The sequence below is a fragment of the Sciurus vulgaris genome (genome assembly GCF_902686455.1).
Source record: "Sciurus vulgaris genome assembly, contig: HiC_scaffold_145_arrow_ctg1, whole genome shotgun sequence".
Taxonomy (NCBI): Eukaryota; Metazoa; Chordata; class Mammalia; order Rodentia; family Sciuridae; genus Sciurus; species Sciurus vulgaris.
The window spans coordinates 186,949-196,854 of NW_027632908.1; the positions used below are offsets into that span (position 1 = coordinate 186,949).

At 57.2% G+C, this 9,906-nt stretch overlaps 1 pseudogene across 1 annotated transcript; it reads right to left on the bottom strand.

Moving 5' to 3' along the window:
• Window positions 1-1,221: 1,221 nt before the first annotated feature.
• On the bottom strand, window positions 1,222-9,609 carry LOC306652213 (putative RNA-binding protein 19; annotated as a pseudogene). Its single transcript has 10 exons — window positions 9,552-9,609; window positions 8,583-8,653; window positions 7,777-7,852; window positions 7,529-7,732; window positions 5,932-6,063; window positions 5,345-5,460; window positions 4,850-4,957; window positions 3,814-3,916; window positions 3,119-3,319; window positions 1,222-1,323 (listed from the first exon to the last, which is right to left on the bottom strand). The product of its transcript is annotated as a putative RNA-binding protein 19 (transcript).
• Between the last annotated feature and the right edge of the window lie 297 nt (window positions 9,610-9,906).

The following is a 9,906-nucleotide window of genomic DNA, read 5'->3' on the forward strand; positions in this document are numbered from 1 at the left end:
AGAGCATTCTAAAACCCCTTGAATATGGATTTCAAATACCCCTTGCACATGCATGTTTGTCAAAGTGGTTTTGTCTATACATGAGGAAGTCATAGTATTTCCTAATAGTGGAAACTGGGAAAAACCACCACACAGAGTCACAGACAGACCAGCAAGGCCACTGGAGGCTGGGATGGTAGGTCACCACTGAAATGATGTGCTGAGGAATGCTGAAGGGCACTGATGGACCGCAGGAGCTGAAGGTGAAGACGAGGAGGGTGGTGTGTGGTTCTGTTGGTCTGTTTGAGCCTGGAAAGCGCACATGCACACACAGCCATGAGAACAGCAGGCAGGGGCCTTGGCTGCTTCTGCAGCAGCAGACCCAGGTGGCTGCACCAGTACCTGTCACCACCATCCCTGCACCTCACCCCCTCTGAAGGAGCAGGTTCCAGGGAGAGGGATGGTGAACATGGCTTTGCCAATTAGTGGTGGTGCCCACGGATGCACTGGGCAGAAGGGGCAGGGCCACCAGCTGTTGGCTAGGGCCTAGTGTGGGTGTCTGCCCCAGTGAGGGTGGTGGACACCTCAGTCTCAGGACTGTTGGAGAAACCCTACTTTAGTTTGGCTCAATCTCCCCAGTTTCACCAAGTACCGAGAGCTGGGCGTGGGGACAAGCCCCTTCCCCAGGAAAGGCTCAACAGCTATCCCACAGCCCCAGAGTGGGGATTCCTCACCCCAACCCACCTTGGTGCTCAGCAGGTGGCTGCCCTGACCCAGACTGCAGCCCTGCCCCCCAGGCTGGCAGAAACTTCTGAGGTCCCGCAGCTGAAGAGGAGCCCATGGGCTTCTCCCCAGCATGCTTCCCTCCAACAGCTCCCACCTGTGTGGGGCCTAAGGGGACTTCTGGGCGCTCAGACCTGTCCTCCACTGTCACACCAAGCTCTGGGAGCCCTGTTCCCTACCTCTTGCTTGTAGGCTGAAGCTTTCCAGTCCTGATTAGATGTCAACTGCTTAGCCGCTGAACAAGACTTTCAAGTCTCACAGTGACCAACCTGGATCCCTCCCAGGGCCCAAAGGACACCTCCAGTCCCCCAGCTTCCTGGGCCCCAGGCCACAAGGAAGAAACCTCCTTACAGGCTCCTCCCCACCCAAGAAACAACAAAGAGACCCAGCAAGGGACTCCAGGTGTTGTCATTGGTACTCAGAAGCCCACTTTCAAAGGAGAGAGGAGGAAACAGCCCACTAAGGACACAGCAGCGCAGACTCCAGGTCCTGGAAGACAACTTCAATCAAAGTGGAAGTCAAGACCATCAGCAGGAAGACCCACTGGGTCTCCTGGTCATCCTGCATCTCAGAGGTTGAAGGCCAAGGAAAGAATGGGCAGTGGATTTCCTGCCACATGCCAGGACCTCAGCTGGGTGCCTTGGCTACCTGGCCTCATGCACAACCACAGAGATCACATCACAAACACAAACCGGTGGCCTCGGGAATATTCCGGCATCCCAACACCAGGTGCCAAATGGTTTCAGGAAGGCAAGACAGGTTCCCAGAAGACTGACAGAAACTTATAGAGGGGAGAGGCGTGGGGACGATGGTACCCCAGAAAGTTCATGGCCAGTGCAAAGGGTAGCCTCTCCTCAGCAATAGCCAGCTTCTGCCCCCTGGGGAGGCCAACTTGGTATGGCCAGAAGTCCAGAGTTTTGAAAAGATGTGGAAAACCCAACTTTACACGTGAAAACCCACTTTTTTAATCTTGGCAACCTAACTCAACGGCATGAGGCTTTTGTGCCAGGTAGGAGTTGGTTAACTGGCCAGCAAGCACACACCTCCTTCTTGCTCAGAGACCTCTGGCAAAGACCAATCACCTTCCCCGCTCTGTCCCAGAGGCCTGCCAGGGTTCCAGGAGTGGGAGTCTCCCAGGGACACCCTGGGGAGCCCAGGGCCCTTGGCAAGGTGGAATTGACTTCACCCAACCCCGGCCCAGGAGCCTGGTCAGTTGGTTGCAGGCACAGCCTGGGGAGTGGCATTTGGGTTTAGTGAGAGCCGAGCTGAACTGAGCAGGCTGGGTCAGTGGGCACCTCAGGAACTGTGCTGAGGAAAGGTCCCTTCCCAGGCAGGTCAGCCATTCAGCCCCGCCCAGGAAAGGGCACTGGGAGAAACAGATGGCTGGAGATGAAAACTGTGTTCCCATGTGCCCAACCTTTTCCCAACAGCTCAGGCCATCTAGTTCCAGAGATGTCCACACCCTAACTCTTCACACTCACAATGACATCCCTGTCCCTAGAGTGCCCAGATCCTGTAATGCTATGAGAAGAGGGCATGGCAGTCTTTAGAGATCTGCTGACCACAGGGGCCTGGAGACAGCGGGGGGGGGGGGCAGAGCCATGGGACACACATGCAGGAACACAAGGCTATGGGCCTGTACCACCAGGCTCTGCTGTGTACCACCCACGCAGCCTGGGCCAGTGATGGAGCTGCCCTGCCTCCACATCCCTCCTGCAACCTGGAGCAAAACCACACGGACACACATAGTCACAGACACACTCTCCTGCACTGTGTTGAGCTGTTAAGAAAAACAAGATCCACTACTCATCCACAGGCCTGATTACTATCACCTGCCATTGGACAACAGAGTGGCTACCCTGCCAGTGGCACCTTAGTGTCTGCTCCCAGTTTCCGGGCTGTAAACCCATGAGGAGATTTGGGACCAAGAAGGCCCAAAGATGGGGCACAGACAGGAGTGGTATGGTAGTGGTTCAAGGACCATAGGGACACCAGGAGGCCAATGGTGGTAGAGACAAGGACAGGGCCTCCCCAGAGCCCTCAGATGTGCTGGCCACATCCTGGACTTAGACACCTGCCTGCCAGCTCTGCCACAGGTGACTTTCTGTTGGTCTAAGCCAACGTGCCATGGCTATAGATATTCTTAAACAGTCCTGTGTAGAGAATTGACTTTTAGTTTATCACGGGTACAGGACAGCAGAGAAGCAGACAGTGAAGGCTCAGGTTAAGGCAGGAAAGGAAGCCAGGGAAAGCAGGGGTGGAGCGGGGTGCTTTCTGCAGGTGTACTGCAGAAGGGCGGAGCTCAGGCTGAGGGCCCTCCCACATGCCAGCTCCCTCTCCCCTGGGGCAGCCCTACCTTGAAGTAGGCCAGGTGATAGAAGGCCCTGTGCACCTCCAGGGGCTACAGGAACTCCAAGATGGCAGTGACGCCACCCTTGGGCAGCAGCACTCGGCCCAGGCTCCCGAAGCTGCCGAAGGTTTCCTGCAAATCAGCTGCCAGGGTGCCTGCGGGGAGGTTCTTGGCCAGAATCATGGTCTTGCTTTGCTCTGCTGTAGCCTATGGAACACACGGAACTCGTGAGAGATGGCAGCAGGGGTCCAATCTGATACCAGCACTGCCTGGGGCCCAGGGGCCAGGCACTTGGGAAGCACACCCAGGCGGTACCACTCTTTCCAGCAGGCCACCTACTGGCTCCACAGTTGGGCGCTCTGCTGAGGGGTCAGCCTCCAGCCCCCCACTGAGACGTGCAGACACTGACAGTGAATGACCAGCCTTCTGGACCTCACAGGTCCCCCAGCTGCTGTTCCACTGATCAGACTGGCATCTCAGTGTGGAACTGCAGGCCACCTGCCACCACAGGCGTGGAGGAAGAAGTGCCAGGTGCAGCCTGTCCCTGCAAGGACAGTGGAGGAGAGAGCTGTCAGGTTTTGGTTCTAGTCACTACAGGGCCTGTGGACACAACCCCAGCCTCCCTGGAGCTGCGTCCCCAGCTCTGCAGCAGCCATCAGTTGGGGCCATCAGAGCCTGTGGGGAGGGCAGTGGGGACCCACCTGACTGAAGGAGTCCAGGCTGATCCCATTGTGGAGGAGGAAGCGTTGCACCTCTTGGACCAGCTGGGTCTCCCCAAGGGCCACACGGACAGCCCACACTGTCCTTGGTCTCATTAGGGAGGGGGAAAGGAGACCAGCAGCCATCAGGTGGACCCAATCTGCTCTCTCCAGCCAGAAGCTGAGCAGACCAAATGGAAGTGGGTTCAGCAGTGCCCCTCAGCCAGCCACACCCACCTCACCCCCTCTGCCTCCCTCTCCAGCCACGAGTCCCTGCACCCACTCTGGCTCTTCCCTTCTCCGCAGTGGGCAGGTCTGTGGCTCCTCTTGCAGCCCCTGGGGGCTTCTGCATGGCTGACCCTGACCCCAACCCCTCACTCCAAGCAGTCCTTCTGTCACCTCCCCACCAACCCAGGCTCTCTTCTCTCCACCTGTCTCCATTAGGAGGTTCAACAAGGCGCCAGAAGGCTCTAGAAGGCAGGACCCTGTCCCAGCACTGCGAAGCCCTGGTGCTCGGGGCACTCATGGCACCAGAGCCACTGTGACCATGCCTCGTCCCTCCCTCCAACTCAGGCCACGCTGCATTGCCCAGAATGGCAGCCATGAGCCACTGGGCACCTGAGCTGTGGTTCATTCAAACCCACGTCCTGCTATGCATGGAACTCAGTGGCCTGGGTGGGAACGAGGGAGGAGAAACACCCTGTGACTATGCTGGGCACAGCGAAGCGACAATCCCTCAGATGCGTTAGCTGAAAAGGGTGTCTGTTAGTATTAATTTTCCTGTTTCTTTTAAAACCATGGCCACCAGGCCATTCAGTTACACACAGGCTTGCCATCCACCTCCACAGACAGGCTGGCCTCAAGTGTCCTGAGGAAGGGCAGAGGACTGTGGAGAAAGCAGCCAATGGGCAAAATCAAGGGATGTCCCTCACCACATAGCTGAAACACTCTCCTGGTTTTGCCCAGAAAGAACTCCGCAGGGGTCCATCCCTGGACAGATTCGCCAAGAGGGTCTGCAGACACGAAGCTTGCAAGTCACGGGCCACTCACATGGTCCAACACTTGGCTCTTGGTGGCACTATACTTCTGTGCGATGGCATCGGCCATGGCATTGGGCCCCATGAACAGTGTGTTCCAGTCGTGGGAGCTGAGGGCAGGGGCAGAGCAGGACAGGCCACTGGGATGCACAGGTGTTCTCTCACAGACACATAGCCTGTCAAAAGCCTCCCCGCCTTCCTAGCCCTCCCGCCAGCTCACCTGTTCTGGGTGGGCTCCCCAACAGCATGCAGCGGGACTGACAGAACCAACCTCTGGCAGTGCCAGCAGCTGGCCTGTGCAGGGCCCAGCAGGTGGCAACCGTCCACTCATAGAGGACATGATACCTCAGAGCAAAAGTGAGCTCAGCACCACTCTCCCCTCTGCAGTGGGGAAGCGGGCTCAGAGGTGAGGATGAACCTCAAGGTATAGAGCAAAAGGAACCATGTGGCCTGTAAAGGTGGAGAGGGCGGCAGAGCCCGGGTGGGTTGGTGAGGACCTGGAGCTTCTGGCTTTGTCCTTGGGCACCTTCTTCTTGTAGGATGAGCCACGTGTATCAGTATCCTCACTGGCTTCCTTCCTGATGGTGGACGGCAGCACGTGAAGCATCCTGCCCTGCGGGGACAGAGGAGGAAGTGGGCAAGCAGCCCTCCCACCCTCCAGCCCTGCACTCCAGTGGGGCCTCCTATCTAGTGGGGCCTCCTGTCCTAAAGTTGGACTCAGGGCCAGACCTGCAGGAGGACAAGGTCAGCAGACAGAGCAGACACATGGTTACTCTCAGTCCACCTGGCACTGGGGTACCCGACACGGCCATGCCAAGGGAAAGGTGCCCCTCTGTGACATCCCACAGCCCCTCACACTGCACCCCCAGGCCCTGCACAGGGAGAACGTGAGCGGCCGTGGGTGGGCCAGGTCTGGCCTGGAGCCCACAAGGTCCATACACTGTGAATGAAGGTGCACTGGAGGGGAGGTGGCCTGGGCACATTGCAAGGTGACGTTGAAGAACAGAGCTCCCTGCATTCCACTGGGTCATCCCTCCTCCATCCCCAGGCTCTGCGACGCCGGCGGGCCCATAAGCAACCTCACCTGGAACACCTGACCATCCACTGCTGTGCAGGCCTTCACCGAGTGCTCAGGGAACATGAAGGTGATGAAGGCAAAGCCCTTGGGGTTTCTTGGTGAGGCTGTTGATGGGGTAGTGGAGCTCTGACGGGGGACCTGAGGACAGAAGAGCATCAGTCGCCTGGGTTGGAGCTGGGCCCAAGCTTGAGGTAAATTGCCAGACACTAAGGGTCGGCCACATGAACACAGCACAATTGCTTAGCACTGGCCATGTCCACTCAGCCTGAGGGAAGGATGGCGACTGCCAGCCATGAGATCCACCTCCAGGTCAAGGGTGTCATTTCCCTGTCCCCTCGCCCCCACCCTAAGAGAAGCAAGGAGGAAATTGTTGGGCTGCACCTGTCTCCACAGCCTGCTGAGCACAGCCTGTCCTGGGCAGTGGCCTTGCCCACACAGACCTCCTCCTCTCGCCTGTGAATGGCACAACAGTTGCCCCACATACAGTGGCCTCGAGGGTCCTAGAGTTAGTGGATGGTCACTACCCAGGGCCTGCTGCAGTTAGTGCCACGTAAGTGTTCGTAATGCCATCCCTCTCAGAGGACACTGTCTGCAGTGGTTCCAATCTGAATACCAGATGCAGTCCCATCCCAAATGGATACCTGCAGTCTATGGTCAAGCCCCCTTCCATCCACCCAGCACTGCCATGTGGCCAGGGTACCAGTCCATGTGAGGACCTGGGGAGCAGGACAGCATGGACAGACCTTCAGGTCCCATCACCTGCCTGCAAGCAGGTTCCACTTGAGACCTCTGAGCTGTCCTTGGCCTGAGCCACACTCACATGGCCTCCCTGATCCTCCACACCCAGGCCAGCCTCCTGGGAGACAAGGATACTGGCAGCATCTCCAGAGCACAGATTCATCTGCACTGCAAGCCTACCTTCCTCCCCTCGACAAACGAACCCTGTGACCAAGCTCAACTACAGGCCTGCAAGTTCCCAGTCCAAGAAGTAACAGCAGCAAAACCAAAGATGGCCCTGGTGTTGCCTCTTCTCAGAAGCTCAGTTTGCTTGGGAAAGACTTGAGAAAGAAAAGCATTCCCAGGCAGAAGCATGGTGGGTGGGGAGGGCTGGGCGGCTGCTGAATTCCAACACCAGAAGCCAAAGAATCTCAGGAAAATACCTCCATCACTCCTGCTCTGCATTTGGACGGTAAGAGATAAGGAATCAAGTTCTGCTGGGCATGCTGGTTATGCCTGTGGTCCCAGCAACTTGGGAGACTGAGGCAGGAGGATCAAGGCCAGACTTGTGGACTTACCAAGACAGTCTCAAATTAAAAAAAAAAATAATAAAAACTGGGGATGTAGCTTGGTGGCAGAGTGACCCTGGGGTCAATCCCCAGCACCATTAAAAAAAAAAAAAAAAAGGAATCCAAGTTCAAGTTCAGAAAGCAGAAGATGCCACTAGATCTGCAGTGGGGACAGAGAACCCTGTTTTCAGATGAGGAGACCACCTGGAGCCACTGCCTGAGATCAAGAGCGAGTGGGAGGCAGACTGGGCTGACCCAGCCAAGTGGGAGCCAGGCACAGCAGGGCCCTATATGCGCAGCCAGGAGCAGAGCCCTACCGAAAGGGAAGAAGAGCACCTCCAGGTCCTCCTCGGTGCTGGTGTAGGGCAGGTTGCATAGAAAGAGCCTCCCGGAGTCAGCCAGATCCTCCTCTGCCTCGTTCTTTGGGAGCATCCGGCCTTGCCAGGGCTGCAAACTGTTCTGCAAGGTCCCCTTGACTGTGGGCACGTGCTTCTCCCTGAACACCTTGATGAAGCATCCACCTGCAGGAGGAGAGGGTCCAGGGAGCCTGGGACTTGACACACACCTGGCTGGGGACCCAGGTTCTGGCTGCAGACTTCCAGATGCTCCAGCTGGAAAGGTGATGGGCCTGGCAGCAGGCTCTGTAGCAGGGCAGCAGCCTGAGCCCCTGGGACCTCTCCCAGCCTGCCAGTATGGCCTCAGCCCTTGGAGCCTGCTGTCCTAGGCCAAATGACAGGTCCTCTGAACTCTGAGCCCACTCTGGCATGGCTGGCGGCTCTGCCGTGAGAAAAGTCTCATGTGACAGCCTGACCCTGAACAATCCCCTGCTGGTGAGCAGGTTGCAAAAAACACCCTGCATGTGTAAGGAGGCCACAGGGATGGCCTGCCTCCACCCACACCACCAGAGATTGATGGATACCATCCACTGACTTGCCAGCAGGACTCCCTGGGACCACCATCTACCCTGACACAACGCATCCCCAGGAGTCCATGGTTGGGTCCAATCACTGTCCCTGCCAGAGAGGGTGGAGGACCACGTCCCAGCTCAGGGAAGGTGCCCTTGCTGCACCTCCACCAACCCTGCCCAGAGGCCAGAGCCTGCTCCTCACTCCAGGAGGCCCAACAGTTGCCTCGCTGGAGACCTGCCTCCTCCAACCCCAGCACTCACCACTGCCCTGACCACCTGTACTGCCCAGGGCCATCTGCCCGCTCATGGGGTCCAGCACTGCCTGCCTCTCCATAGTCCCTCTGATTGCTGCTGTACCCTCAGAGACCGCAGCATCAGATGGGAGGAAGTGCTCAGCACAGATGTACATGAAGGAGCCCATGAAGGAACGAGGAGCCCGAGGGGCCCTGCCAGGGCCCCCTTACCATGTACGCCCTGTCGCACTTCAGGGCTTTCTTCACTTCCTCTTTGCTGCTGAAATCCACAAAGATGTACGCTGAGGGGGACCAGGACAAAGGTTAACTGCAGGCCCTGCAGATGCTGGGAGTCACTAGGGCTGCTGCACACAGCTCAGGGCAGAGGCTGGAAGCCTCCAAAGCACAATCCCCTCCCTCCCCACCAGGCAAAACTCCCTTTAGAGGAGCCCTCTGCACCAGCCTGGCTTGGCAGGCGAAGGTGCCAGGTGCGAAGGGCCAGAAACAAGGGCCTTTCTGCCACCCTCTTGGCCTCAGCTCTTCCCTGACCAGGTTCTGCAAAGGAGAAATTGCTCATGACGGCCCCATGACCCGGCCTAGCACTGGAGGACTGGACTCCGTGACCACCCTCCCAGCGCCAACTTCCCTCCAGCCATGCCCCCTGCCTCTGGGCAGCCAGATCCAGGGCTCCAAGGCCAGGGGCAGAGGCTCACTGCCCAGAGCGGACACCTGGGGGCAGCACCACGCATGCTCAGAGTAAAGAGCCGCCTGCCAGCACCGCTCCTGGGGAGCAACAAAGGCAGTGACTCACACAGCACCAGCAAGTGGGGGGTCTTTCCTGCTTATGGGAGGCCTCCACAGCCTCAGCCTCATGGGACCTGTACCTGTGGAGTCTTAGAGCAGCGCCCTGTCTACCCCACCATCTTCCACCAGCATGAACTCAGCCCAGCAAACCCAGGACTGCCGGTCTCTATCTAAACAGATAGGGGAACCTGCCAGAAGAGTGGAGGCTGGGCATGGAGAGACAAGTGAAGATTCTAACACTGTCCACCCGGCTGCCAGAGGCAGGAAAGAGGCCATCACAGCCATGTCTGACCAGGGTACAGTGAGGACTACCACCAGGAGAAGAGACACGCCCCGCCCCGTGCAGGCCTCCCTGACTAGGCCCAGCTCCCAGACCTCACCAGTCTTGTTCCCTACCATGCATGTTCCTCACTATCTGAATGGCCACTGGCTTCAGGGACACCAGGAATTCCATGACATTCTTCTGCAAGGAGAAGTTTGGTCCCTGATCAGTGCAACAAGAAAAGTGCAGCCCAATAAAGAGAGAAGGGATAAAGTACTGAATCAGAAAAGATAATAGGGCGATTACGGTTCTGCTTTCAGTTATACTCGTCTTTCCTCCATTGTAAAATAGAAAAATTGGAAAAGAGAGATCCAAGAAGAAATGAGTAACAATTATAGAATAGCAACATCATCACTGCTATTTTAAGGCATCGTTTCTGACCTTTTTTGAGGTTTTTTTTTTTTTTTTTTAATACTTGGGGTCAAATCT